Below are 27,293 nucleotides of genomic sequence, written 5' to 3' on the forward strand. Positions count from 1 at the left end.
TGAAGCAGGGCAAAGACTAATAGAGTTTTGCCAAGAGAACGCACTGGTCATAGCAAACATCCTCTTCCAACAACACAAGAGAAGACTCTATACATGGACATCAACAGATGGTCAACACCGAAATCAGATTGATTATATTCTTTGCAGCCAAAGATGGAGAAGCTCTATACAGTCAGCAAAAACAAGACCAGGAGCTGACTGTGGCTTAGACCATGAACTCCTTATTGCCAAATTCAGACTTAAATTGAAGAAAGTAGGGAAAATCACTAGACCATTCAGGTATGACCTAAATGAAATCCCTTATGATTATACAGTGGAACTGAGAAATAGATTTAAGGACCTAGATCTGATAGAGTGCCTGATGAACTATGGAATGAGGTTCATGACATTGTACAGCAGACAGGGATCAAGACCATCCCCATGGAAAAGAAATGCAAAAAAGCAAGATGGCTGTCTGGGGAGGCCTTACAAATAGCTGTGAAAAGAGGAGAAGCAAAAAGCAAAGGAGAAAAGGAAAGATATAAGCATCTGAATGCAGAGTTCCAAAGAACAGCAAGAAGAGATAAGAAAGCCTTCTTCAGCGATCAATGGAAAGAAATAGAGGAAAACAACAGAATGGGAAAGACTAGGGATCTCTTCAAGAAAATCAGAGATACCAAAGGAACATTTCATGCAAAGATTGGCTCGATAAAGGACAGAAATGGTATGGACTTAATAGAAGCAGAAGATATTAAGAAGAGATAGCAAGAACACACAGAAGAACTGTACAAAAAAGATCTTCACGACCCAGAAAATCACAATGGTGTGATCATTGACCTAGAGCCAGACATCCTGGAATGTGAAGTCAAGTGGGCCTTAGAAAGCATCACTACGAACAAAGCTAGTAGAGGTGATGGAATTCCAGTTGAGCTATTGCAAATCCTGAAAGATGATGCTGTGAAAGTGCTGCACTCAATATGCCAGCAAATTTGGAAAACTCAGCAGTGGCCACTGGACTGGAAAAGGTCAGTTTTCATTCCAATCCCAAAGAAAGGCAATGCCAAAGAATGCTCAAACTACCACATAATTGCACTCATCTCACACGCTAGTAAAGTAATGCTCAAAATTCTCCAAGCCAGGCTTCAGCAATATGTGAACCGTGAACTTCCTGATGTTCAAGCTGGTTTTAGAAAAGGCACAGGAACCAGAGATCAAATTGCCAACAACCACTGGATCATGGAAAAAGCAAGAGAGTTCCAGAAAAACATCTACTTCTGCTTTATTGACTATGCCAAAGCCTTTGACTGTGTGGATCACAATAAACTGTGGAAAATTCTGAAAGAGATGGGAATACCAGATCACCCGAACTACCTCTTGAGAAATCTGTATGCAGGTCAGGAAGCAACAGTTAGAACTGGACATGGAACAACAGACTGGTTCCAAATAGAAAAAGGAGTTCGTCAAGGCTGTATATTGTCACCCTGTTTATTTAACTTCTATGCAGAGCACATCATGAGGAACACTGGACTGGAAGAAGCACAAGCTGGAATCAAGATTGCTGGGAGAAATATCAATAACCTCAGATATGCAGATGACACCACCCTTATGGCAGAAAGTGAAGAGGAACTAAAGAGCCTCTTGATGAAAGTGAAAGTGGAGAGTGAAAAAGTTGGCTTAAAGCTCAACATTCAGAAAACAAAGATCATGGCATCCGGTCCCACCACTTCATGGGAAATAGATGGGCAAACAGTGGAAACAGTGTCAGACTTTATTTTTCTGGACTCCAAAATCACTACAGATGGTGACTGCAGCCATGAAATTAAAAGACGCTTACTCCTTGGAAGGAAAGTTATGACCAACCTAGATAGCATATTCAAAAGCAGAGACATTACTTTGCCAACAAAGGTTCATCTAGTCAAGGCTATGGTTTTTCCTGTGGTCATGTATGGATGTGAGAGTTGGACTGTGAAGAAGGCTGAGCGCCGAAGAATTGATGCTTTTGAACTGTGGTGTTGGAGAAGACTCTTGAGAGTCCCTTGGACTGCAAGGAGATCCAACCAGTCCATTCCGAAGGAGATCAGCCCTGGGTGTTCTTCAGAAGGAATGATGCTAAAGCTGAAACTCCAGTACTTTGGCCACCTCATGCGAAGAGTTGACTCATTGGAAAAGACTCTGATGCTGGGAGGGATTGGGGGCAAGAGGAGAAGGGCACAACAGAGGATGAGATGGCTGGATGGCATCACTGACTCGATGGACGTGAGTCTGGGTCAACTCTGGGAGTTGGTGATGGACAGGGAGGCCTGGCGTGCTGCGATTCATGGGGTCACAAAGAGTCGGACACAACTGAGTGACTGATCTGATCTGAACCTGTATAAGTTCACAATCATAAGCAGTATTAATTTTCTTTTAATGAAGTCATAAGAGTATATGCAATGAAATGGCATTTCTATTTTTCAATATAAATGTGAAAATTATTTTAAATATTTGTGTTTACAGATGTATTCATTTCATTTCAAACTTGAAATAGCTTTGTCATGAAGATATTTTTAGGACTATAAGGCTCTTGCGTGTAAGTACACTGATTTCTTCAAATACTTGTGGTATTGAGGCATGCATTTAATAAAATTATTTTTTCAGAATAAATTTATATCAGCCTATTAGGTGCTTGATCATTGTTAACATTACTTGTACACCTGCATATTTTAATAAGCCAGACATAACTCCTGGTTTATAAAAAACTTTTTTATAATGGAATGCTTTGTTTAATAACCAGTTACTTCATTGAAATAACAAGTTATTCCATCACATACAAGCTATGCAGTCCCTGACAAATTGTCTGATTTTTCTATGCCTCAATTTTTACAAACAAAAGTGGAAATTAAAACAACCTAACCCATTGAGTTGGCTCAAGAATAAAATGAGAGCACAAAAATTGAGCATTTAGCACTGTGCCTTCCACACAGAAGACAGTCAACAGCTGTTAAGTTTATAATTTTGCAAACCAAATTTTGAAAGTAAATAAATAAAATAGTAAATAAGTAAATCAATAAACCAAAATACAAGTGATAACCCAAAGACAATCAAAAGAAACACTATAGTTTAACTTCAAAAATTATTAAGATCATGAAAATGAATACTTAATCCTGTATGTAGAATACTTTTAAAGGATACCTTAGTGTCTTAAAAGGGAAGTAATCTGTATGTTTTTTCAGTTTAATAGCAGCATTGATGCTGATTTGGCAAAACTCAAATACAGAGACTGACCAAAGCAGTGCCTCACCTTCAAGTTAAGGAAAATTGATCATCTTCTAGTGTAATATTTTCAAAAGCATGCTGTTCTAAGAGATGTATTCACATTTGGACAGATAATCATCAACTGTAAAGGTATTTTATGAACATTATCTGGTCACATCAAAATTGGCTAATATAAAGTTACACTGATTTATCTTAGTCAGTCTCAATAACAGGTAAATGTTAACAAAATTACCAATCCTAAATTAATCTTTCAACCCCACCTGTCTTTTATTATTTAACTCACATATTTTTTTATGATCTATTCCTTGAACCTAGTAAAAGCTGTGGGACCAAATTTACAACATGATGGTAACTGTTTCTCCAGACAAAATCAGAGGTAATAAGTATTGTAGGACAGGTGATTTTAGGAGGGAAAAAAAAAAATGATATAAAGATCATATCCTTTTAAGTTTAAACATGAGAAAAGCATATTATGGAGAAAGTATTATTTTACACTTTCTAAAAATTTAAAGACACTTTACATATTAAAATAATCTGATCTTCTATTCTTGCACTGTAGGTTAAAATTCTACATCTGTCCTATTAAATTCAATCCCACTTTTCAAATGACTATAAAAATAAGAAAGCAAAAATAAGGTTATAGAATCAATATCAAAAAAGTGGTACTTATCTCACTTATTAACTACTTTACTGTGAAAAGTTTAAAGTGCAAGTCATTCAGTTGTGTCTGACTCTTTGATATCCCATGGACTTCTCCAGGTCAGAATACTGGAGTGGGTAGCCTTTCCCTTCTCCAGCAGTTCTTCCCAACCCAGGGATCAAATCCAGGTCCCCCACATTGCAGGTAGATTCTTTACCAGCTGAGTTGCAAGGGAAGCCCAAGAATACTGGATTGGGTAGCCTATCCCTTTTCCAGGGGATCTTCCTGACCCAGGAATCAAAGCAGGGTCTCCTGCAATGCAGGTGGATTCTTTACCAACTGAGCTATCAGGGAAACCCCAAAAGGAGATATAATGAGACACAGGTTCGATCTTTGGGTCTGGAAGATCCTCTGGAGAAGGCATGGCAATCCACTCCACTATTCTTGCCTGGAGAATCCATGGACAGAGGAGCCTAGTGAGCTACAGTTCATAGAATCGAAAGGAGTCAAATAACTAAAGCAATTTAGCATGCAGGCACACACTTATGTGTTGAATACTTCAGTTGAATATTTTACTTTGAAACATACTTCTGATTTAAACTTCCCCCCACCCCAACCCCCGCAACCCACTTTAACTCTTGGACAGGAGGTAAGAATGTTACTTCCTAGATAACTAGTAGCAGTTAGCTTTCAAATGCCAGCCACAAAGCTATATAATAGTGGTTCACAGATTATTTCAGGAAATCTGTCACCTCTTTCATCATTTGTCAATGTCACAGGGAAAAACCACTTCTTAAGAAAAGACCTATGAATTCATGGATCATGACAATATGAAAACTCTGATCTTAATTTTTAAAACCTGTAGAATTTTATTTTAGTTTTGTTTTCATTGCATATAATAATCAATGATACTAAGTTTTAACTCCAGAGGTAAAGATTTCCAAGGGATGAAGATAAAGGAAAGGAAAAATTAGGAAAAATTATATAATTTTGATTGAGATAATTCACATATAAAAATGTAGTGAGTCAAAATAATAATGAAAAATCCATAACATGATCTATAAAAATTTTTTTTGCATAAATATCATACTCCTTTAACAATTTAGACATCTGTAATCAGTTCCTATATACATGGGTTATGAAGTTTTTAAAAAATCATTTTTAGTTAGATACTGAAATGCTAAATATGTGCCAGTCAGACCAAATTGTATGGACAGTGTGAATCCAACCACAAGTGTAGAGCACATAACTAAAGAGAACACTGGTATAGGAATAAATACTTATTTTTAAAGGAAATAACATATAATACAAAAGAGAGGCAGAAGCATAATTATTATTTCTTTTACCCTCCCTAGTTTTACTTTAAAATGCAACTCTTTAATTATTTAAATGCTATTTCGGTTATGTGGCATTCTGTATTACCTTGGCTGGGGTTGCTGCTACTGCTGCTGCTGCTGCTGCTAAGTCACTTCACTCGTGTCCAACTCTGTGAGACCCCAGAGATGGCAGCCCACCAGGCTCCCCTGTCCCTAGGATTCTCCAGGCAAGAACACTGGAGTGGGTTGCCATTGCCCTCTCTGTGTTTGGGGTTACCCTATGCACAAAAAATGATATATTTTGTTTGTTAAATTGGAAAGGTGTGCTACTCTCTATATTTTAATTTGAAATCTAATTGGGGCCTATGAGGTCAGAATATTTAAACGAAGAAAGTAACAAAAGAACAGAATATTTGAAATGTCATCTAGAAAGCAAATAAGATTTTTTTTAATATTTTATCAGATATCAAATAATATGATAAAATATTTTTTAAAATCTTAGATTTTATGTATGAAAGTAAATATTGGTTCTAAAACTTAATAGAAATAATACTCAAGCAGTAACTAATTTAGATAAGCTGATCTCTTTGATTTTTAGAATGTTAGATATAAACAGTTTAACTATCGGAAGACACAAAAAAAGTATATAACTAATCAAAATGAATAAATGAGAAACTTGAAATCACAAAGGAGAAACTAAGACTTAGAAAAAAATATTTTAAATGAAATATTTCCATAGCCATATTACTTAGTTTTTACAGCAGTCTGAATATCTGAAATTGATTCCACATCATTGTAGTGTATGATTCTATGTCATCACACTGTATTCTGATCATTCTAAATCGCAAAGGTCACCAAATAATCCAGCTGGCACTTCATGTCTGGAATGATGGCTAGATACACTGTAATTACCCACTACTTTATCACTTCTTTTTCCTCACTACTTAAACAAGCTTTGACTCAGGTGCTTCATTATGACCAGCGATTAAATCAGACTCCATATTCACAAAACTTCAACTCACTCATATCCAAGGCAGTGGCAGTGAAGCAATTATTAACAGTTAATTGTGGGATGAAGTTACAAGTATATGGTGGTCCACATGCATTTGACTTAATGATGTTTCAATTAAAATAATCTAGTCACCTACACCTCACATTAAATGGAAGAGAGAAAAGAAGTCATCCACAAGGTTTGAAATTACAATTAATCCAATGAAATGGATTAATTGTAATTAAATTCAATAAATATGGCCTTCTACAATAAAACTGCTCTAGAAAGAATGTGATTATCACCCAGCTATAACTTGATTGGGGAAAGTAAGGCAGCAAGTTCAGAAAAGCTCTGAGACAGACTAAAGTAAAATTTCAAGGAATAAATTTGGATTGTCAAGCTTTAGAAGAAAAAGCAATGGACAGAACAACTTGACAACTAGTTTCTATCTTTCACTCTAAAACATCTTATAGCTTGGGTGCTGATGTGAACTTATAAGAAAAGGGTACACAAATAATAATGTTTAGAGGGATACAACATGAAAAGAATCTGCAGGTGTCTCACATGTACTAAAGATGTCAGCAAACGGACACCAAACATGGGCCTGTAACACAGTTCAGGCTGAGTGACTGTGGACAATTCATAGCCTCTCTGACAATTTATTCTCTCATAAATGAACAATGTTTATTCTATATTAAATTTAGCAAGCAATACAGCTTTTTTCAATCTTTTTTTTTCCCCTTCCTCCTCTCCCAAAAGAACTCACTATCCCAAATTAGGTATATGTGAATATATACGCATATCATGTAACCATACACAATATGTACCAAGAATTTTGCTTTGTGTGTTTAAAACTAATATAAATGATTTTTAACTCACAATAAATGTATTTCTATCAAATGTCAGCTTCTGCCAATTAGCCACTATTTTTTTAAATGGTACAATGAATGGGTTTTTAATGCATTCTGATGCACAAGGGCAAGAATTTCTTTCCTGTAAAACCTGAGAGTGGAGCTGCTTGATCAATGAGTCTGCATACCCTCAATTTTACTAGGCATTACCAAAGTGGCAAGGATTACATGTTTATGGTTTACACTTTCACAAGAAAGACATGCTAACAATACTTTGCATTCCCACCAAAAGCTAGTAGTGCTAAACCTTAATTTTCATCATTATGAGTACTATGCAATAACATTCCATTGCTTTGTTTTTCCCTAATTATTAATAACATTGAACACATTTTCATGTTTACTTTCCCATGAGTTTCTTCTTTTATAAGCTGCTAGTGTTATGTATCTTTTTTTCTATTATTTTTTTCTATTGGGTAGCTGGTCACGCTACTACTGAATTGTTGACTTTCTTACATTTTCTGGGTAATTAACCAGTTATATTTCTTGCAAACATTTCCCTCTTGACTGTGATTTATTTGTTCATTTAACTTAGTGTGAAAAGTGTTAGTCATTCAGTCATGTTCAGATATTAATTTTAATTAAAAAAATCAATATTTCCTTCCAAAATTTTCAATTACTTCCTTGAGATTTTTTACTTTTAGGGCCTTGATCTATTATATACTTAATTAAAATGTATAAAACAAAAATATAAGCCAAAAATATCAACAAATTAATTCACTACCAGGAAATGTGGTGATACAAAAATAACATGTTTAGAAAAATAATTGCTCATTCCAGGAAAAATATTTAAAGGTCAGTTGCTAAAAAATAAAGAAATCTATTCACATAAATAAAAATTAGTGAATGAATACCTGCTATATATATCTATATATAATGTGTATTACATTTATCATGCATATTAATACCAACTGTATGTGTGTTTGCATTTGTTTGTCTACTAGAAAATGAGAATACAACAATGGGAATAAATAAATATGATCTCTGTTCTCATGGAACATTCTAAGAAAAATATTTACTAAATAATCTAAATAATCTCATAAATGATTATAAAATAACAGCTACCTTAAGTGCTGTAAAAGAAAGATACATGGCGCTAGGTGAGATTAAAATACTATAAAGAAATGATACTTGGGTTGAGAAATGAAGCTTGGAAAGAAATTGACTAAACAAATCCTTAATGAGGGAGTATTTTAGGCAGAGTGAGAAACAACACACAAAGGTCCCAGTTCTTCTCTCTCTTCCTCCTAGTCCACCAAGCTCCGTAAGCAATGGAACCACCCATACAGGGTTTTGGCTTAGTCTCCTGTGTACTCAGAAGCCAGCCTTGTTCATTTTCATATATCCAACATGAGCCCTAGTGTCTGGCATAGAGTGGATGTTCAATAACTATTGAGTGATTTGAAATAAATTTTCTCAATTTCCTCTATTGTAATAGATGTATTCTTTCATTCTGAAAAAACTGGACAACATATACAACAGAGCTTATACTCCCAAATTAGGGCTTTGCAGAAACATTAAAAATCTATGTACTTATAACCCAAAGTACTAAACAAAATCAAAATAATTTTTATAAAAACTCTATATGACTAAGACAACATGTAAAATTTATAATTAAAAAAAACAATAATAATAATGGAAACACAAAACCTTTTCCTTTTTTAAAAGGGTGAAAGTTTGGTGAAAAGGGTATGTGTCTACTGTATTCGGCATTTGCCTGTATTAGTATACTTTGCATGTGGCTACAATCACCAGATAAAGTTAAATATTAATATGTTGTGGGAAATCACACAGGAACCAACTTCCACATTTAACTAATAAAATTTCTCTACCAATCCTGTAGGAGTTAATTCACATTACAGAAAAATTCATTGTAGCAGAACAGACTGTAGTTAATTGTCTGGTGCCAACTAGATATTGCTTGCAACTCAGAGTTCAGCAAAGGAAACTCCCTAGGCAGGTTAGAGTCATCATGGAAGGTTTCATGGAGTCAGGGCTGTAATGACAGCCGAGATTTGTATGAATGGAAAGGATTAAATGCATATGCTGCGTATGTGAGAGTGCTCTAAGTTACACGATCTTAACAAAGTGGAAGATTTATATCTGGATTAGTAAAGTGTGGTAAGTTTATAGAGGGCCTCAAAAGTCAGGCAGACAAGTTCATATTCACTGAATAATAAAACAGAAATAAAATGCAGTTTTGGAAGGAGAAACTGCTATGAGAAAACACCCATTTGCAGGCTGTAAAGAAAATGTTTATTGCTCTGTGCTATATAAAATACAAGATCATCAATAAAACATGACAGCCCACTTGTCAGACCTGTTTGAGTATATACTAAATCACCTTTGCATAGGCTGAATAAAAATACAAACCCTTTAATGTGCTAAAATGAAAGTATGCATGGCCAACACTGTCAATGAAGTGGACCTGCAGTGGGCAAGCATTCATAATCCAATTTTACATGTAAGTCATCTTCAAACATAAGCATAGTAACTTGGCATATTAACCATTGACATGAATTATTTTCTGATTGCTCATGGGGAAAATGATATTTAATTGTCATGATTAAAAAAATGCACATTTCCACTCTACAAATTTCCTTATCATAGTCATCTATTATACTTGTGTCTTTTCCACTAGAATTAAAACACTTAGAAGATTTAGCCTCTTTCAGTCACTTTTTGAAGTTTTCAACTGCCTAGTATTGTCTGTTGAACACACTGCATACTTGCAAAATGATTACAGAATATATAATCATTTGGAACAAAAGCCATGACAGACTTAGACAGCATACTAAAAAGCAGAGACATTACTTTGCCAACAAAGGTCCATCTAGTCAAAGCTATGGTTTTTCCAGTAGTCATGTATGGAGTGAGAGTTGGACTATAAAGAAAGCTGAGCATCGAAGCATTGATGCTTTTGAACTGTGGTGTTGGAGAAGACGCTTGAGAGTCCCTAGGATTGCAAGGAGATCAAAACCAGTCAATCCTAAAAGAAATCAGTCCTGAATATTCATTAGAGTCATAGGTGTTGAAGCTGAAGCTCCAATTCTTTGGCCACCTGATGCAAAGAACTGACTCACTGGAAAAGACCCTAATTCTGGGAAAGACTGAAGGTGGGAGGAGAAGGGGACAACAGAGGATGAAATGGTAGGATGGCATCACCGACTCAATGGACATGAGTTTGAGCAAGCTCTGGGAGTTGATGATTGACAGGGAAGCCTGGCATGATGCAGTCCATGGGGTTGCAAAGAATCGGACACAACTGAGCGACTGAACTGAACATATAAGGAACCAATAAATGATGACTTATGTCTACAAATACAAACTAGTGACCAATGCTGAAGTATCCAGCCAAAGGAAAAACATGTGTACACACACTTACCATGTCAACCAGAAAGGGCTTGTGAACATATTATCCCTCACCCTCTGTGATTATTAAACTGTATGTGAAATTTTGACTTAGATATGGTGCCCAGTTGTTTGGTCAAACTCTAGTCTGGATATTGCTGTGAAAAGTATTTTTTGACATGATTAATGTCTATAAACATTTGACATTAAGTAAAGCCGATTACCTCTAATAATGTGGGTGGGTCTCACTGAATCAGCTGAAGGCCTAAAAGCAAAAACCGACATTTCCTGGAGAAGGAATTTTGCCTCAAACTGTAACATAGAAATCCTGCCTGAGTTTCCAGCCTGCTGGCCTGCCCTACAGATTTCAGATTTGCCAGCCACCACAATCACATATACTGATTCCTTAAAGTGAATCTTCTTAAAGATAAATGATAAGAATATGTATACATTTGGTCTGTTCTTCTGGAGAGCTAACTAACTGATTCACTAACTAACTGATTCACCTCTTCCTCTCAAAAATAAAAAAAGGCTAAAACCACATGCATTCCTAGGAAAAAAATTTATAAAACAAATCACTTATACTGATTCCTTAAAGTGAATCTTCTTATAGATAGATGATATGAATATGTATACAATTGGTCTGTTCTTCTGGAGAGCTAACTAACTGATTCACTATCTGATTCACCTCTTCCCCTCAAAAATAAAAAAAGGCTAAAAACACATGCATTACTAGGAAAAATTTTTATAAAACAAATCCCATTATAAGAAATTACATTAATATATATATATATGTGTATTTTTGTGCATGTACATAGACAACAATGACTGATCCAAGTTTTGACTTAATGTCAGACAGTAGTACTCTACAAAAGTAATTTTAAATTAAATGATATTTGTACAAGCACTTAATATGGTTCTGGTGGGGGTGTAAAGTGAATTAACTTCTTCTACTTAAGAGGAAAAGAAAATGCAATCACAGCAGGTCCCCATCTTTTCATGACCACACCAATTTTGGTCTCAAAGGAGTCCTAGGGTTGACTGAGAGCTGAAGAATCCCAGGGCTATGATTACACAACACAAAGGCTTCACATGATTTCTAAAATCACCTCTTTCTCCTAACAGTGACATTATAAAATAACTAAACTGTGAGAACACACCATATACGGCCTTGAAAAGTTTTAAGACAACTTTTCTTTTAAATGGATTAAACCGTAGTTCTTACAGGAATGTTTCATCTCTCAGTTCAGTTCAGTTCAGATGCTCAGTCGTGTCCGACTCTTTGCGACCCCATGAATCACAGCACGCCAGGCCTCCCTGTCCATCACCATCTCCCGGAGTTCACTCAGACTCACGTCCATCGAGTCGGTGATGCCATCCAGCCATCTCATCCTCTGGCGTCCCCTTTTCCTCCTGCCCCCAATCCCTCCCAGCATCAGAGTCTTTTCCAATGAGTCAACTCTTTGCATGAGGTGGCCAAAGTACTGGAGTTTCAGCTTTAGCATCATTCCTTCCAAAGAACACCCAGGGCTGATCTCCTTCGGAATGGACTGGTTGGATCTCCTTGCAGTCCAAGGGACTCTCAAGAGTCTTCTCCAACACCACAGTTCAAAAGCATCAATTCTACAGCACTCAGCTTTCTTCACAGTCCAACTCTCACATCCATACATGACCACTGGAAAAACCATAGCCTTGACTAGACGGACCTTTGTTGGCAAAGTAATGTCTCTGCTTTTCAATATGCTATCTAGGTTGGTCATAAATTTTCTTCTAAGGAGTAAGCATCTTTTAATTTCATGGCTGCAGTCACCATCTGCAGTTTCATCTCTAGTATTACTCAAAAATGACTAGTGATTTTTAATCTCTAAAATTAATGATGTTATTATTTGGCATAATTTTACATATTTCATAAAGAAATTATTAGCTTTTCAAACTATGAGTTTACTCAAGATGATTATAGAAAAGTTTTGCTTTATTTTTTAACACTTTTATTAACTTTTTCTGAATTTATTAACATGATTTGTCTCCTTTTGTTAATGTGGTGAATTACCTTCATTGTTCTTTTTTTTAATTTATTTATTTTAATTGGAGGTTAATTACTTTACAATATTGTATTGGTTTTGCCATACATCAACATGAATCCACCACAGGTATACGCGTGTTCCCCATCCTGAACCCCTCTCCCACCTCCCTCCCAGTACCATCCCTCTGGGTTATCCCAGTGCACCAGCCCCAAGCATCCTATATCATGCATAGAACCTGGACTGGCAATTCATTTCATATATGATATTATACATGTTTCAATGCCATTCTCCCAAATCAACCCACCCTCTCCCTCTCCCACAGAGTCCAAAAGACTATTCAATACATCTGTGTCTCTTTTGCTGTCTCGCATACAGGGTTATCGTTACCATCTTTCTAAATTCCATATATGCGTTAGTATACTGTACTGGTGTTTTTCTTTCTGGCTTACTTCACCCTGTATAATAGGCTCCAGTTTCATCCACCTCATTAGAACTGATTCAAATGTATTCTTTTTAATGGCTGAGTAATACTCCATTGTGTATATATACCACTGCTTTCTTATCCATTCATCTGCTGATGGACATCTAGGTTGCTTCCATGTCTTGGCTATTATAAACAGTGCTGCGATGAACATTGGGGTACACGTGTCTCTTTCCCTTCTGGTTTCCTCAGTGTGTATGCCCAGCAGTGGGACTGCTGGGTGGTATGGCAGTTCTATCTCCAGTTTTCAGTTTTTTAAGGAATCTCCACACTGTTCTCCATAGTGACTGTACTAGTTTGCATTCCCACCAGCAGTGTAAGAGGGTTCCCTTTTCTCCACACCCTCTCCAGCATTTATTGCTTGTAGACTTTTGGATAGCAGCCATTCTGACTGGCATGAAATGGTACCTCACTGTGGTTTTGATTTGCATTTCTCTGATAATGAGTGATGTTGAGCATCTTTTCATGTGTTTGTTAGCTATCTGTATGTCTTCTTTGGAAAAATGTCTATTTAGTTCTTTTAAACTCTTTGTTTTACACTGTTATTTTGAATCTATATTTTTCTCTGAGTTATATAACTAGATTTCCCAAGAAGTAAATATTACTAAAATATATACTTTTCTTATGCTTCATAATTGAAACATTCCTGCTGGCAATAGGTAAAAGAAAAAAAATCAAAACAGGTAAGAGAAACAGCATGACATACAGGATGGATAGTACATATACTTTAAAAATGTGAAAAGTAGAATTATAAAGTGAAAATATCCCCCACAACAAGGCCACACAACCATTTCCTACAGTTCATGCACTTGAAATATAGGGAATTTCTGACAAAATGAAAAACTGTGGTACCTCAAATACTCTCCAATTGTCCCTATAAGGGAAGATATAGACAGGTATTGGAGAAGGCAATGGCACCCCACTCCAGTACTCTTGCCTGGAAAATCCCATGGACGGAGGAGCCCGGTGGGTTCCTGTCCGTGGGGTCGCTAAGAGTTGGATACGACTGAGCAACTTCACTTTCACTTTTCACTTTCATGCATTGGAGAAGGAAATGGCAACCCACTCCAGTGTTCTTGCCTGGAGAATCCCAGGGATGGGGGAGCCTGATGGGCTGCCATCTATAGGGTCGCACAGAGTTGGACACGACTGAAGCGACTTAGCAGCAGCAGCATAGACAGGTATACAATTTACCACTCGTGTTACAGTGATAAGTAAATCTATATCATATTAGTGACAGGATGTCTTACATGTAAGCAAATGTGTTTTTCAATGATAACAATCACTTACTGCCACACTGAACATTCAATGGTATGTGTGAGAGTGGAGTACTGGAAACAAGCAGATGTACAGAATGGCAGTCCAAGAAGTCACTAACGCAGCTATAAAAAGACAGAGAAAAGAAGTCTTCCAAGTTCCATTTTCACCAAGTATCATGGACAATATGGGCACTACAAGTGAAAACTAAACTGTAGGAGGATAAAAAACATATGTTTCATCAACCATTATATACACAGGTACTAGCAACATTTGTTTATTCGGTTGAAGAATTCTGCTATCCTCATGTTACCTCAGATTTGCAAACATGTCAAAATGGATATCTGGGCTATAGAAATTGAGAGGAGACCCCAAATTCCAGAAGACTTAAAATGAACGTGGAGTAGGTGTTTGGGATACTTGTTTAACAATATGACAATCCAGTCGGTTCTCTGGCCCCCATTTTCCATATCAGCCTATGCTCCCTTCTTTGAACCTCACTGATACCCTAATGCCCCTGGGACTATATGCCATAGTCCCTCCAGTCCTTTCATTTTTTTCAAGACTTGTGGCCATTTTAGGATATCTGGTTTCAAGTTAAGAACCAAGTAACCTAAAAAAGTTTTTAGTCCATGAAAAAGCCATAGAGAGAAATATTCAAAGTAAATCTTGACATTACTCAAGACAGTGGTTAGCTCCGGGAGTTGCTCACATAAAATGGACAATATTCAAGCTATTCTTAAGCAGTATTCATTTACTAATCAATTACTAAGGATCTTCACATCACTGATTTAGATGAGCTGTTTGAAAAAGAGAACAAAGCACAAAACTCTGCCCTCATTAAGTTTACAATCTAGTGGACATGAAGCATAAGCAAAGAGTAAATTATGATACTTTAAATGGAGATTTGATAGTGATATACACAGCCTGCTATTAGAACTCAGAACAGGCTTCTTACATGGGGCTGAAGTAGGCATCCTTGAACTTACATTTGCATTGAGCCTTCAAAGACTCACAAGAATAAGTCAAATGATGGAAGGTCAGTCATTTCAAGTGAATGATGCAGCATCTGCAATGGCTATGAAAGGCTATGATAAGCAAAAACAAAAACAACAAAATATTTTGCAAGGGAGGATTTCAACAAGAATCTAGTACCCTGGAGAGCTCCCTTGCCTCAAAGGTGACTAGACAGACTGAGGACTAGCCTGTCGGAAGTGGGGTTGGAGATCTCATCTCCAGAACTTCAAATTTACCAATCTATCCCATGTGGCAACCCACTCCAGTATTCTTGCCTGGAGAATCCCATGGACAAAGGAGCCTGGTGGGCTACAGTCCACGGGGTCGCAAAGAGTCGGACACAACTGAGCGACTAACACACACACGTACATCCCATATTCAACTAAAACTTTTTGGTATTTAAAACACAGTACATCATTAAATCATTCCCTATATTAGATTCTGGGGTTATGTGTTTCTTTCATTATCATCCAGTGAACCTGATGGTCCTCAGAAATATCATGGAAGGCAATTCTCTCCTACTCTTCACTAGATAGTTAATACTGTAGTGTCTTTATCCTTTCAGCGTTTTGAGCAGGACTTGGATCTGGGACCCTCAAAATGTCCCCATGGGATGCTTCATATTACACTTTCCCTGTAATCAACTTAGACCCTCCCACTGCAGAACTCTTTCAAAAGATGAACTAGTGTTGATGAAGATGTTTCCCAATATCACCATATTTACACCTTGAGGAACACTGTAGGAAATATACCTCAAAGTTAATTTTAGCCACAATGTTGCTGCAAGGTTATATGTTTGCTGTACAAATTTATAATGCTTTTTTACGGCCCAATTTAGTAATCTGTACTTTATTTTTAAAACTACTGCTCAAGGAGGTACATTCTAACTTTTAAGAAACTCATTTATTAATGAATACATTTAGTTTTATTGGGTCTGTCTGCACATAAATATAGTATTAAAAATTGAAAACAAAATCAAATAACTCTGATCTTGAGCTATCTGCCAAGTAGGTAGCATTCCTTTGAAAATTTAGGAATTCTAGTATACTAACCCATTGGTTTTATTGTCAGTTCAGTCGCTCAGTCATGTCTGACTCTTTGCAACCCATGAACCGCAGCACACCAAGCCTCCCTGTCCATCACCAACTCCCAGAGTTCACCCAAACCCATGTCCTTCGAGTCGGTGATGCCATCCAACCATCTCATCCTCTGTCGTCCCCTTCTCCTCCTGCCCTCAATCTTTCCCAGCATCAGGGTCTTTTCAAATGAGTCAGCTCTCCACAACAGGTGGCCAAAGTATTGGAGTTTCAGCTTCAGCATCAGTCCTTCCAATGAACACGCAGGACTGGTCTCCTTTAGGATGGACTGGTTGAATCTCCTTGCAGTCCAAGGGACTCTCAAGAGTCTTCTCCAACACCACAGTTCAAAAGCATCAATTCTTTGGCGCTCAGCTTTCTTTATAGTCCAACTCTCGCATCATACATGACTACTGGAAAAACCATAGCCTTGACTAGACAGACCTTTGTTGGCAAAGTAATGTCTCTGCTTTTGAATATGCTGTCTAGGTTGGTCATAACTTTCCTTCCAAGGAGTAAGCGTCTTTTAATTTCATGGCTGCAATCACCATCTGCAGTGATTTTGAAGCCCCAAAAAATAAAGTCTGACACTGTTTCCACTGTTTCCCCATCTATATTTTGCCATGAAGTGATGGGACCAGATGCCATGATCTTAGTTTTCTGAATGTTGAGCTTTAAGCCAACTTTTTCACTCTCCTCTTTCACTTTCATCAAGAGGCTCTTTAGTTCCTCTTCACTTTCTGCCATAAGGGTGGTGTCATCTGCATATCTGAGGTTACTGATGTTTCTCCCGGCAATCTTGATGCCAGCTTGTGCTTCTTCCAGTCCAGCGTTTCTCATGATGTACTCTGCATATAAGTTAAATAAGCAGGATGACAATATACAGCCTTGATGTACTCCTTTTCCTATTTGGAACCAGTCTGTTGTTCCATGTCCAGTTCTAACTGTTGCTTCAGTGAGACATTTCAAAACTTTACATGAAATAAGTTACTCTTAGTCTGCATTTCTAATATTGAACTTGATTTTTATATAGAGGTATGTTTTTCCTTTTCTTAAGCTTCATATCATGTCTTTCAAGTTTTTCCTGAATGTTCTAAATAATACTTTATATTAAAGAGTACTCACTAAACACATTTCATATATTCAGACTTAATGACTTAATGCTCTGGTAATTTGTATATCTATAAATAACAAAAACAATCAAACAAATTAAAATAGTTGAGAAAGAATTGACCAGAATGTCAAAGCCTATATCTGCATTTGTTTCTGCCATGTTTTTATACTTGTTTGGTTTTATTTGTAAATCTTACACTGGTTTATGATGTATCAATTACTGCTACTGCCAAAATCAAGCAAAAAACAACGAAAGAAAAAAAAGCCACAAACAAAAGCAATAACAACTCACTAACAGAATCATAGTATTTAACTTTCCAGGAAAAACCTAACTGCAGTGAACAGATACATAAGAAATATGACACGCTAGTCTGAATTTGCCTGGAAAATCCCACGGACGGAGGAGCCTGGTAGGCTGCAGTCCATGGGGTCGCTAAGGGTCCGGCAGGACTGAGCGACTTCACTTTCACTTTTCACTTTTCATGCATTGGAGAAGGAAATGGCACCCACTCCAGTGTTCTTGCCTGGAGAAGCCCAGGGACGGGGGAGCCTGGTGGGCTGCCGTCTATGGGGTCGCACAGGGTTGGATAGGACTGAAGTGACTTAGCAGCAGTAGCAGTCTGAATTTGGTTGATAAGGAAGTTGAATTAAGGCAGTATACCTGGCTTACCAAACACTTCCTGAACACAGGAATACCTCTAGTTTTCGTTAACAAACAGGGAAAATTAGAGAAGGCATCACACCATCTTTCTTTCTTCAGCTGTCTGACATTCCAACTATATTATATTCAAATAAGGTTATAAAGCAGAATGAAGAAAAGCCAGGTCATCTTGAAATAAACAACTGACTTAGAATTACAGAAACAAACCAGACAGGGAAGAATCTGTATTCCATTTATGTGGATTAAAGAACCACAGGAGGTACATCCTTTTTGAAACAGACTGACATACATAATAAGCATTTACAAAATGTTTGCTGTCAATGATGATGAATGAGTTAGCACTATAGTGGGACACAGCCACACAGAAGATAACATGTAGCAAAATGAAGCAATCTGGTGATGATCAGAACCTGGAACTAGACTTGCCCTTCAGTCTGGAAAGCACAATACAACCCCAGCTGTAAATATTTCCAAGAAATCCAACCAACCTATATCTGGGGGTGGAGCCATACAGAAGGAGGAAAAGTGAAAGCAGTAACAGATTTTATTTTCTTGGGATCCAAAATCACTGCGGACAGTAACTGCAGCCATGAAATTAAAAGACACTTGCTCCTTGGAAGGAAAACTAGGACAAACCTAGACAGCATATTAAAAACCTGCCACCATTTTTGACAAAAGTCCACATGTTCAAAGCAAAGGTTTTTCCAGTAGTCATGTATGGATATGTGAGTTGGACCATCAAAAAGATTGACAGCCAAAGAAATGATGCTTTCCTATTGTGGTGCTGGAGAATACTCTTGAGAGTCCCTTAGACAGCAAGGAGATCAAACCAGTCAGTCCTAAAGGAAATCAATCCTGAATATTCATTGGAAGGACTGATGCTGAAGCTAATGTTCCAGTACTTGGGCCATCTGATGCAAAGAGCCAACTCATTGAAAAAGACCCTCATGCTCAGAAAGACTGAAGGCAAAAGAAGAAGGAGGTGGCAGAGGATGAGATGGCTAGATAGCATCACCAACTCAATGGGCATGAAACTGGGCCACTCTGGAAGACAGTGAAGGACAGAGGAACCTGGCATGCTGCATCCACGGGGTCACAGAGAGTTGGACAAGATTTAGCAACAGAACAACAACAATATGCCATAAGAGGTTGGCATCATGAAGGTCTAACAGTGGGTACTGGGAATGAAGCATACCTCTTAGAGTTGGAAAGTTTTAGAAGTCCAGGAAAGTAGTTACTGGGGACAAGGCAGGGGAGAGTCTGCTGGCAGATGAAAGAGCTCAGGAAATGAAGTGGTTTCACAGGCATAAACCCAATCCTTAAGAAATAAAGAAGGCTCTGTCAAAGAATGTTTGTGCCCAAATGCTATGAGAAATGGTGATACTGAGTAAGTTACCAAGATGCAGGGGAAATATTAACTGAGAAATCATTTCAATTGTAAGAAAGAAGCATTACTAAAAATATGCTATAACATTAGAGCTGGACATCAAGGGTGGCTTGATATTAAGTCCTAAGGTCTCGGACTAGATGCCAAGCTTTCCACTCCATAGAAGAACTGCTCATAAATCAGGGGCATGGCTGAGGGCTCTGGTAAACAATTCCAGTGGCAGAAACAGATTCTGACAAAAAGCTACAAAACAGGCCTTAAGTGAGATACTCAGTAAAACGACCAATCTTTTTTGGTTGTTGTTATTATGCATCTATTTTTATCCATGTTATTGACTGACTTAAACACATTATGAAATATATAACTCTGTCCATGAGTCTAGCAGACAGCTTCAGAAAAAGCAAATGTAATGCTGACCATGGACTTCTACAGAATCATAATACATAAATACTTCAAAATATTTACTTTGCTTCAAACATTTGAACACTGATTAAAGCCATATTTAAGTAAATAAGTTGAAGATTAAAAGTCAAAAGAAACTAACCTGACAAGTAATTTTTTTTCTCTTGGGAGACTAGTTGAATTAACAGGCTGCCCGAAATATCAGTTTTGTTTGAGCAAAGTATTGAAATCTCTGTGTGTACCTTGCTAAAAGATATGCTGTATATTTCCAAATATGGAGAATATCTAATGTTTGACCATTCTCCACATATAGGCACTCATTCTTAAAACTATACTCGGTTACATCTTAAATTTCCACTAATAATTTGGGAGATTCTGACTAGTTGGGGCAAAAGAATTATGGCACTGAGGGCAAAATATATCAGTACTGAAAAGAGTAATAAAAAGATGGGAATATCAGCCTTACAAGTTCTCCATCACTTATTGCAATCACCCAAGAAGCAACAACAGCCATCACGGAAGACAGGAGCAACAGGGTGAATAATGAACAGCTATTGCTGGGCCCAGAATTAAAACAGGAATAAGGACTGAATACACTCCACACCTTCTATCTACTGATTTCATAATTTATAAATTATTATAATAAAGTATGAATATTTGGTATAAGTAGTTTGGCAGCTCACAGAACAGAGCCTCAGTTTCCTCATCTCTAAAATATGCACAAAATTTTATAATGTTAGGAGAACTGCATGGCATAACAAATGTAAGTGTTTGTCATGGAAGAAGTGCTCAGCACATGATAGTCATTGCTGCTGTTGTTAACAAACATCTCATTGTTTGCAAAATAGAAAGAAAAACAACATCCATATTTTCATATAGTCTAGGGACTCCCTTTAAAATACTTTTTAAACGGTCAGTCTTTGGAAAAACATAAATATCCTTAGAATGAAGGCATACAATTATTCAATATTTATGTGTTGGCCATTGTTAATTCTTGATGATACTGAACCAAACACACAAATACACATAAAATTAAATTGCAATGAGTACCATAAGGAAGAAGAACATGGAACTAAAGCAATATATATAAGGGACACTGATGCAGCAAAGAAGGCCAAGGAAGGTTTCCTTTGGGAAGGGCTGATTGAACTTGTATCTGAAAGGCAGGGGTGGGGGAGTCCTGGGGGTGGGGAGCCAGGATGGAGGAAGAAGAAAGGGAGAAGGATACTAAGAGAGATATAGGATTTGAACACATTATCTTTATCTTGAAAGACGTACAGATGTAATCTAAAATTCTTTCAGCAGTAAGAACATTTGAGAGAACATTTCACACTTGTGAAGCTATTATTGTGCAGCTAAAATAACTGTAATCTTATACAGAGAAAATGATTATAAATGCCAAGACCAAAAATATCACATAAGAGTCAACAAAACTAAAGACGGTCAACCTTTGTACACTGTGCATATTTTTTTCTTTATAAATGACTACCAATAAGGCCAGCCTGAGCTCATTATTGTCCAGTTAAATTCTACACTGATGTACTGCTTCCCTAATCAACAACAAGGAGTTACAAAGTCATTTAATTTTTTTTAAAAAGAAAAAAGCTCAATTAAGATGAAATTCTTCTGATGGAGAGTACAATACTTTCTACGTCTAAACTTTCAAAGCCTAGTTATCTCTACCAGTTGAGGAAAGTATTTAGATATAAAATAGGTGCAAGACATGGCCTTCAAATATCACTATAGAATACTCTAAGTTAGTGGTTCTCAAACTTTAGTATAAGAATCACACGTGTGTGCATGCTTAGTCGCTTCACTCATGTCCAACTCTTTGAGACACTATGGACCACAACCTGCCAGGCTCCTCTCTCCATGGGATTCTCCAGGCAAGAACACTGCAGTGGGTTAAGCTGCCCATCTCCAGGGGATCGTCCCAACCCAGGGATTGAACCTGTGTCTCTTATGTCCCCTGCACTGGTAGGCAGGTTCTTTACAACTAGCACCACCTAGGAAGCCCAAGAATCACACAGGAAACCCCAATGCAGAGTTTCTGATTCAATCATTTAACGGAATTGCATTTTAACCAGTTCACTCATGCTATTGTCCAGGGAACGACATTTTGAGAATTACCACTCTAGGTTAAGAATTTGCCATTAGATAACAGAATGTTTCCTTATAAATGACCTTCAGATTTTATTTAGTATCAGAACACAGCAACAGTGTTCAAGAATTGTAATAAGTTTAATCAAAATTTTTAAATTGTTATTACAGTGTAAATAATTAAAAAACAACAAGTATATTTTTAAGTTAGTCTAAATATAGAGCCAGGAATTTTCCAAACAGCAAACTATCTGTCAAAGGTCCAAGCAGAATTTCTTTTAATTGTAATATAATACCACATACCCTAGGAAACATTTTCAAGCACCGCTTTTTTTTTTTTTTTTTTTGACATTTTGTTTAGCCATGAAAACAGCTTAAAATGAAATACAGTCATTTAAAGTAAGAACTGATAACAATATCCTGGGACTGTATCAACTGCAGATTAAACTGGTCAGCTTTACATTTTTATATTATATTTAAGCTACCTTTTGAAGTATGTTTCCTTTGTTAGTGTCTTTCATCAATCTACTCATCTTTTCTCTCTGCTTCTCCCACTGCAGACTTCATGTTTTATTGTTAAATGACACTCTCACATAGTGAAGATTATATTGCTGATAAAAGCATATGTCCTCAATATACAGCAAATAGATTTTGTCACTATCCAGTAGGGAAATCATGCAAAAGCTGTCAGTCATACAATGGAGAGATTACATTATCAAAGTGATACACCTGTGACATATTGTCCAAAACCAAACTCAAAAGAGACCAATTAACAGATATGCTGGTCTGTACTTTGACTACATTGGAAATCATCCCATTCCTGCATGAATAGAAATTGGTGATTTAATGGGATTTTCATTTCAGTAATGACTTATCTATTCACTGTCAACAATATATATATATATATATGTCTTTTAATTCAACTAAACTGAAAGTACTTCTATTCTGTTATCTACTGAAAGTCATATCTAATATTTGTACTATTTCCTTACTATCACCATAAAATACTTCTGAGTGTCATATTGATTAGACAGGTTCAATGTCAATTCAGATCTTACCTCTTGTGTTCTTAAAATGGAGGAATGCATTCTAAACAGTTTTGTGTTTGTATAAAAACAAATAAAGAACACGTAACTCAGTTAAAAATGCACACTCTTATAAACAGAGCACAATCTTATTAGTAATACATTTACCAAAAGATAGTTAAAACATTTTTTAAACTGTTACAACTCTAAAATTGTTCCCACAGGTCCTACATCATAGCTATATATTCATGAAAATAATGTAAGGATAGATTAACTATTATGCAAGTGCATTCTAACAACTTTAAAACAAAATATGATAGAAAATATGTTAACAAGATATACATTTTATATGAATAAAATATTAAGCATTCAATGACTGCTCATTATTTATACAGTTGTTCTTTTACATATCTCATCCTCTTTTCTTTAGACCAAATCTAATTAGAGTTGATTAAGGATATAACTTGAACACCTCACTTCATGTACATTCCAAAATTCAACACTTTAGTGTGACGTGGTATATTTAAATATTTAGGGTAAGCATTCTCTACTTACGTATTTTTCTAATATATAGAGAGTATATTTTTCACTAAAAAGCAAGATAAAAAACTTGTCTTCTTAGGCACAGAAATATTTACAACTAATTCCAAAAACACAGTGTACAGAATGTTGTACATCAAAAACAGACTCACCCTGCACTTTGTACAACAAATTCAACCACTTTGCAATATCAAAAGCTATTTCAAACAAACTTATCTTTCTCATATCTTTTGCTCTTTTCTACAATTTAAGGAGACTTGCATTTTACATTTTATATTCTTATCCACAAGTCACTAATCCTATTTATCCGTTAGGATCAAAACCAAGGAAGTCTTACCTACCCTAGAAGCCTTTTCAAACAAAATTCAGTATGAAATGTTATTGTCATGCTCTGAACTCCTGCAGTCTTCATTAGACATACAATCTCTTATTGTCAAGGTTTGTTAACTGTTCAAGCATGAACATCGGACTTTCCCCAACTGGAGAGTAAGCTCCTGAAGGGCAGGAGGCAAAGAAGTCTTACATTCCTCCACAATACCTAGATAGTGCCTTGCACATGACAGGCTCTTTATTATGAATACTACGTTGCATAATAAAATGCAATAAGGAGGCCAACATCTATATTATATACATTTTTTTCATTTTCAACTTCACGACAACGTAAATCAACATTCTATAGTATAAAAATGCATCATTAAATAATAAAGTTGCTAATTCTCTGATGGTGTCAAAAAAATATTAATAAGTATGACTATTTAATGACTACAATAATATAGCCCATCAAGTACCTTTTAAAATTCCCCATTACTTCTACATTCCAATGATTCAAGAAAGTTAACAACCCTCAGAGCCAGGGCGCTCAGTTCATGTTTTAATGTAATATATAAAACTACACATGCTCCAGTGTTAAAAATGTATTTTAACCAATATAAATCTAATCAAATCAAATAAATCTTTAACTCTGCTTTGTCTTCAAAACAAACAGAACTACTAAGGAAAGCTACTTTCACACTGGAAGAAAACATCAACAGTTGGCATGTTTTGATCAAAAAAGGAGCTCCTTAATTAATACTAAATGAAAACCACTCTGACAGTAAGTTGGTCAGTTCTCTTTCTTCCTGAAATTATTGAACTGGTTGTTACAACATAGAATTTCAATGTTTTAAAAACATTGTGCTTGACAGCTGCTTAGAGACATCCAAATTCAAAATAATGACACTATCCTACTATATCAGTTACAACCTAGTAGATGGTTCTATGAAAACACAGATTTTTCATAGAACAAACATAAATTTGCTAAAACGCAGTTGGTATACACTATTCTAAGGCACCTCTCTAAGCTTCACGTTACGTCTGGAATTTTTGTCTGTTATAAAGCAAACAGGAAAAGAAACTGAAACAAACTGTGTTGTGGACTAGACTAAAAGTATTTTAGGTCTTTTCTTAATAGCTAATTTTAATTCTAATTAGCAATAATCAATACAAACGCACCTAGCTGTCTGCTTCTCTTTCTTCCCCAAGGCTTTTAATAAAACCAGTTTTATGGTAAAATGTGTGCACATTATGTTAACAGCCTTTCTTAGGGGTATAAATGTGTTCGATATCTGTGGGAAGGTATTCAACTGTAAAGATATTAGAAATGAAAGCTGTTGAAACCAAGTAGATGTTTTGTCTGTAAGTATTATTGGTGGCCTGAAGAGGCAAGAGACGTGATAAGTACACACAAACATAAAAGGCAAAGGATCAGTAACTTGTAAAAAGCATGTTTTTTTCTACCTGTAAAATGGCAAGTGATTTTCTGACTTCCTTCATCTCATATTCAAGGTCCCACGAGAAAGGGGGTGGGGATGGAATAGAAAGCAGAATTGCTTCTAATTCTGAGAAAGAAGAGGGGAGAGAGGAATTGAGATAGAGGAGGAGAGGGAGACAGAGAAGCTCAGGAAACACGGAAGGAAACCCCGAGAAATTTCACAACTCTTTGCCATAAATAGCCTTTCTTCTCACTCTGGATCCCTCCTCCTTTACATCAGCAAGGCTCAGCCTCCACGCGCAGAGCAGCACCATTCACAAATCCCTCCATCACCCCATCGCGCAACCCTGCCCCTGACAGCACTGCGTGTACGAGTCCCCGGGACACAACCCAGAAGGTGGGGGGAGGCGGAGCAAGGGGACACCTGCGGTTTCAGCTCGAGACTGATTTTCTCTCCAGGTGAACCAACGCTGTGATTAGTCCAAGGGCGAAAACACACACACACACAAACACACCCCTCCCTAGAGCCCTGGATGCGCCACCACAAAGCAATTTGTTCACACTAAGTCGCTGCTGTTCCTGCCGCCGCTGGGGAGGGTCTCGCCTCCAATCCAGGAAGCCAGCGCCGGAGGACGAGAGAGCGAAGGCAAGGGGCCGTCCAGGTTCCGGCACTGCGGCTCCACCAGGAGCCCCGGGCTCCCCGCCCCCTTTCCTCTTCCCCCTTCCCCCTTCCCCCTCCCCGCCACCGCCCCCACCCGGGCTCCCGCAGTCCCTGGGGCCAGCGCTGCCCGGACGCCTCTACCTGAGGGACGAGAGTGGCGAAGGAGGGGAGCGGCCCCGAGCTGCTCCAACTCTTGCCTCCTCGACCGGCCGCGCTCCTCACCGCCCCGGAGCGGCGGCCGCAGCCGCGGTGATCCGAGCGCTCAGGAGCGCGGAGGAAAAGGCCACGCAGCGCGCGGAGAGTCGCGGGCCCGCAGCGAGCGAGCCCTTCCGCCTCCCTCCCACCCCGCCCGCCAGGCCAGGTCTCCGCGCCGCACACGCCTGGCCCATGGCCGGCGCCCCGGGCCTGGGCGGGGGCTGCCCCGGGGCGGCCCGGGCACGGCGCCGTCACCTGCCGGGCGGTCTTCCCCGCGTCCGCCCGGGGCCGACCCCAGTGTCGCGGCGACGCGAAGCGCGACCCGCCGGGTGCGGGGGCACTGGGGGCGTTACTACCTTGAGGGCTCCGCGCCGCTTGTTAGGCTCCTCCCGGGCACTCGGGGATTTATGTCTTCGGGGCACGGGACTGTCTTTCCCGGTCCCCTTCCTCTGCCCTCCCTCCCCTTCTCGGATGTTGGGCTCCTTCTCTCTACTCCCAGTTGTACAGAGTAGAGCTGCGTTATTTAATAATCCTCCTGCTCCTCCTGCCCGCTCCAGCAGAGCTGCTCTGCCTGAGCCACCGCTTCCCAGTCAGTCATGTTGTGGAGAGAGGGAGAGAGAGGCGGATTGGCAGTCGGTCGGCGACTATTTGTGGTGAGAGAGAGAAGAGCAGAGCAAGGGGAGAGCAGGGGAGGGACGTGGGGAGGCGCTTCCAAGTGTGTGAGTGCGCGGAGTGTGACTGAGTGGGGGACAAGGGAACCACCTCTCTGGCAGGCCGCGCTCCCAGACTGTGAGGAGGGCGACGGCGAGCGCTGCCTTTATAAGGTCGGGGTTGGGGGAGGGGTTAGACCGGGGCCGGAGGGGTGGGGGCGGGGGCTCCGAGGGCGGCGCCCGGCCAACTGCGTCCGCGGGTTACCACGCATGCATACTCACGCATTAACGCGCGCACACCCAGTGCTGGCCGGTTGCTGAGTTTTCGTTTTGGGGGTAGCCGTATCAGACCATGCTGACTTGGCTTTCTTCTTAGCCCATCTTCGTGCATGCAAAGAGTCCAAGTGCACTGGCAGGTCAAAACTGGGGAAGGGAGGAAATCTGAAGCTCTGCGAAGAGGACGCGTTAATAGTGAAAATGCACTGTATATTTTCTCTCCAAACCACCGATATAA

At 38.3% G+C, this 27,293-nt stretch overlaps 1 protein-coding gene across 4 annotated transcripts in view; it reads right to left on the reverse strand.

The window, feature by feature from the left end:
- Positions 1 to 26,920, reverse strand: part of CCSER1 (coiled-coil serine rich protein 1) — a 1,492,403-nt gene extending 1,465,483 nt beyond the window's left edge. For 2 of the 4 annotated variants that reach the window (XM_027544062.1, XM_027544064.1), the window contains exon 1: positions 26,486 to 26,920. The gene's annotated coding sequence lies outside the window, so the exon portion shown is untranslated. Of the gene's footprint in view, positions 1 to 26,075; positions 26,152 to 26,485 lie in introns of those variants that run through there. The other 2 variants (XM_027544063.1, XM_027544065.1) reach the window with 2 other exon arrangements.
- Positions 26,921 to 27,293: the final 373 nt, after the last annotated feature.

The sequence above is a fragment of the Bos indicus x Bos taurus genome, chromosome 6 (assembly GCF_003369695.1).
Source record: "Bos indicus x Bos taurus breed Angus x Brahman F1 hybrid chromosome 6, Bos_hybrid_MaternalHap_v2.0, whole genome shotgun sequence".
Lineage (NCBI taxonomy): Eukaryota > Metazoa > Chordata > Mammalia > Artiodactyla > Bovidae > Bos > Bos indicus x Bos taurus.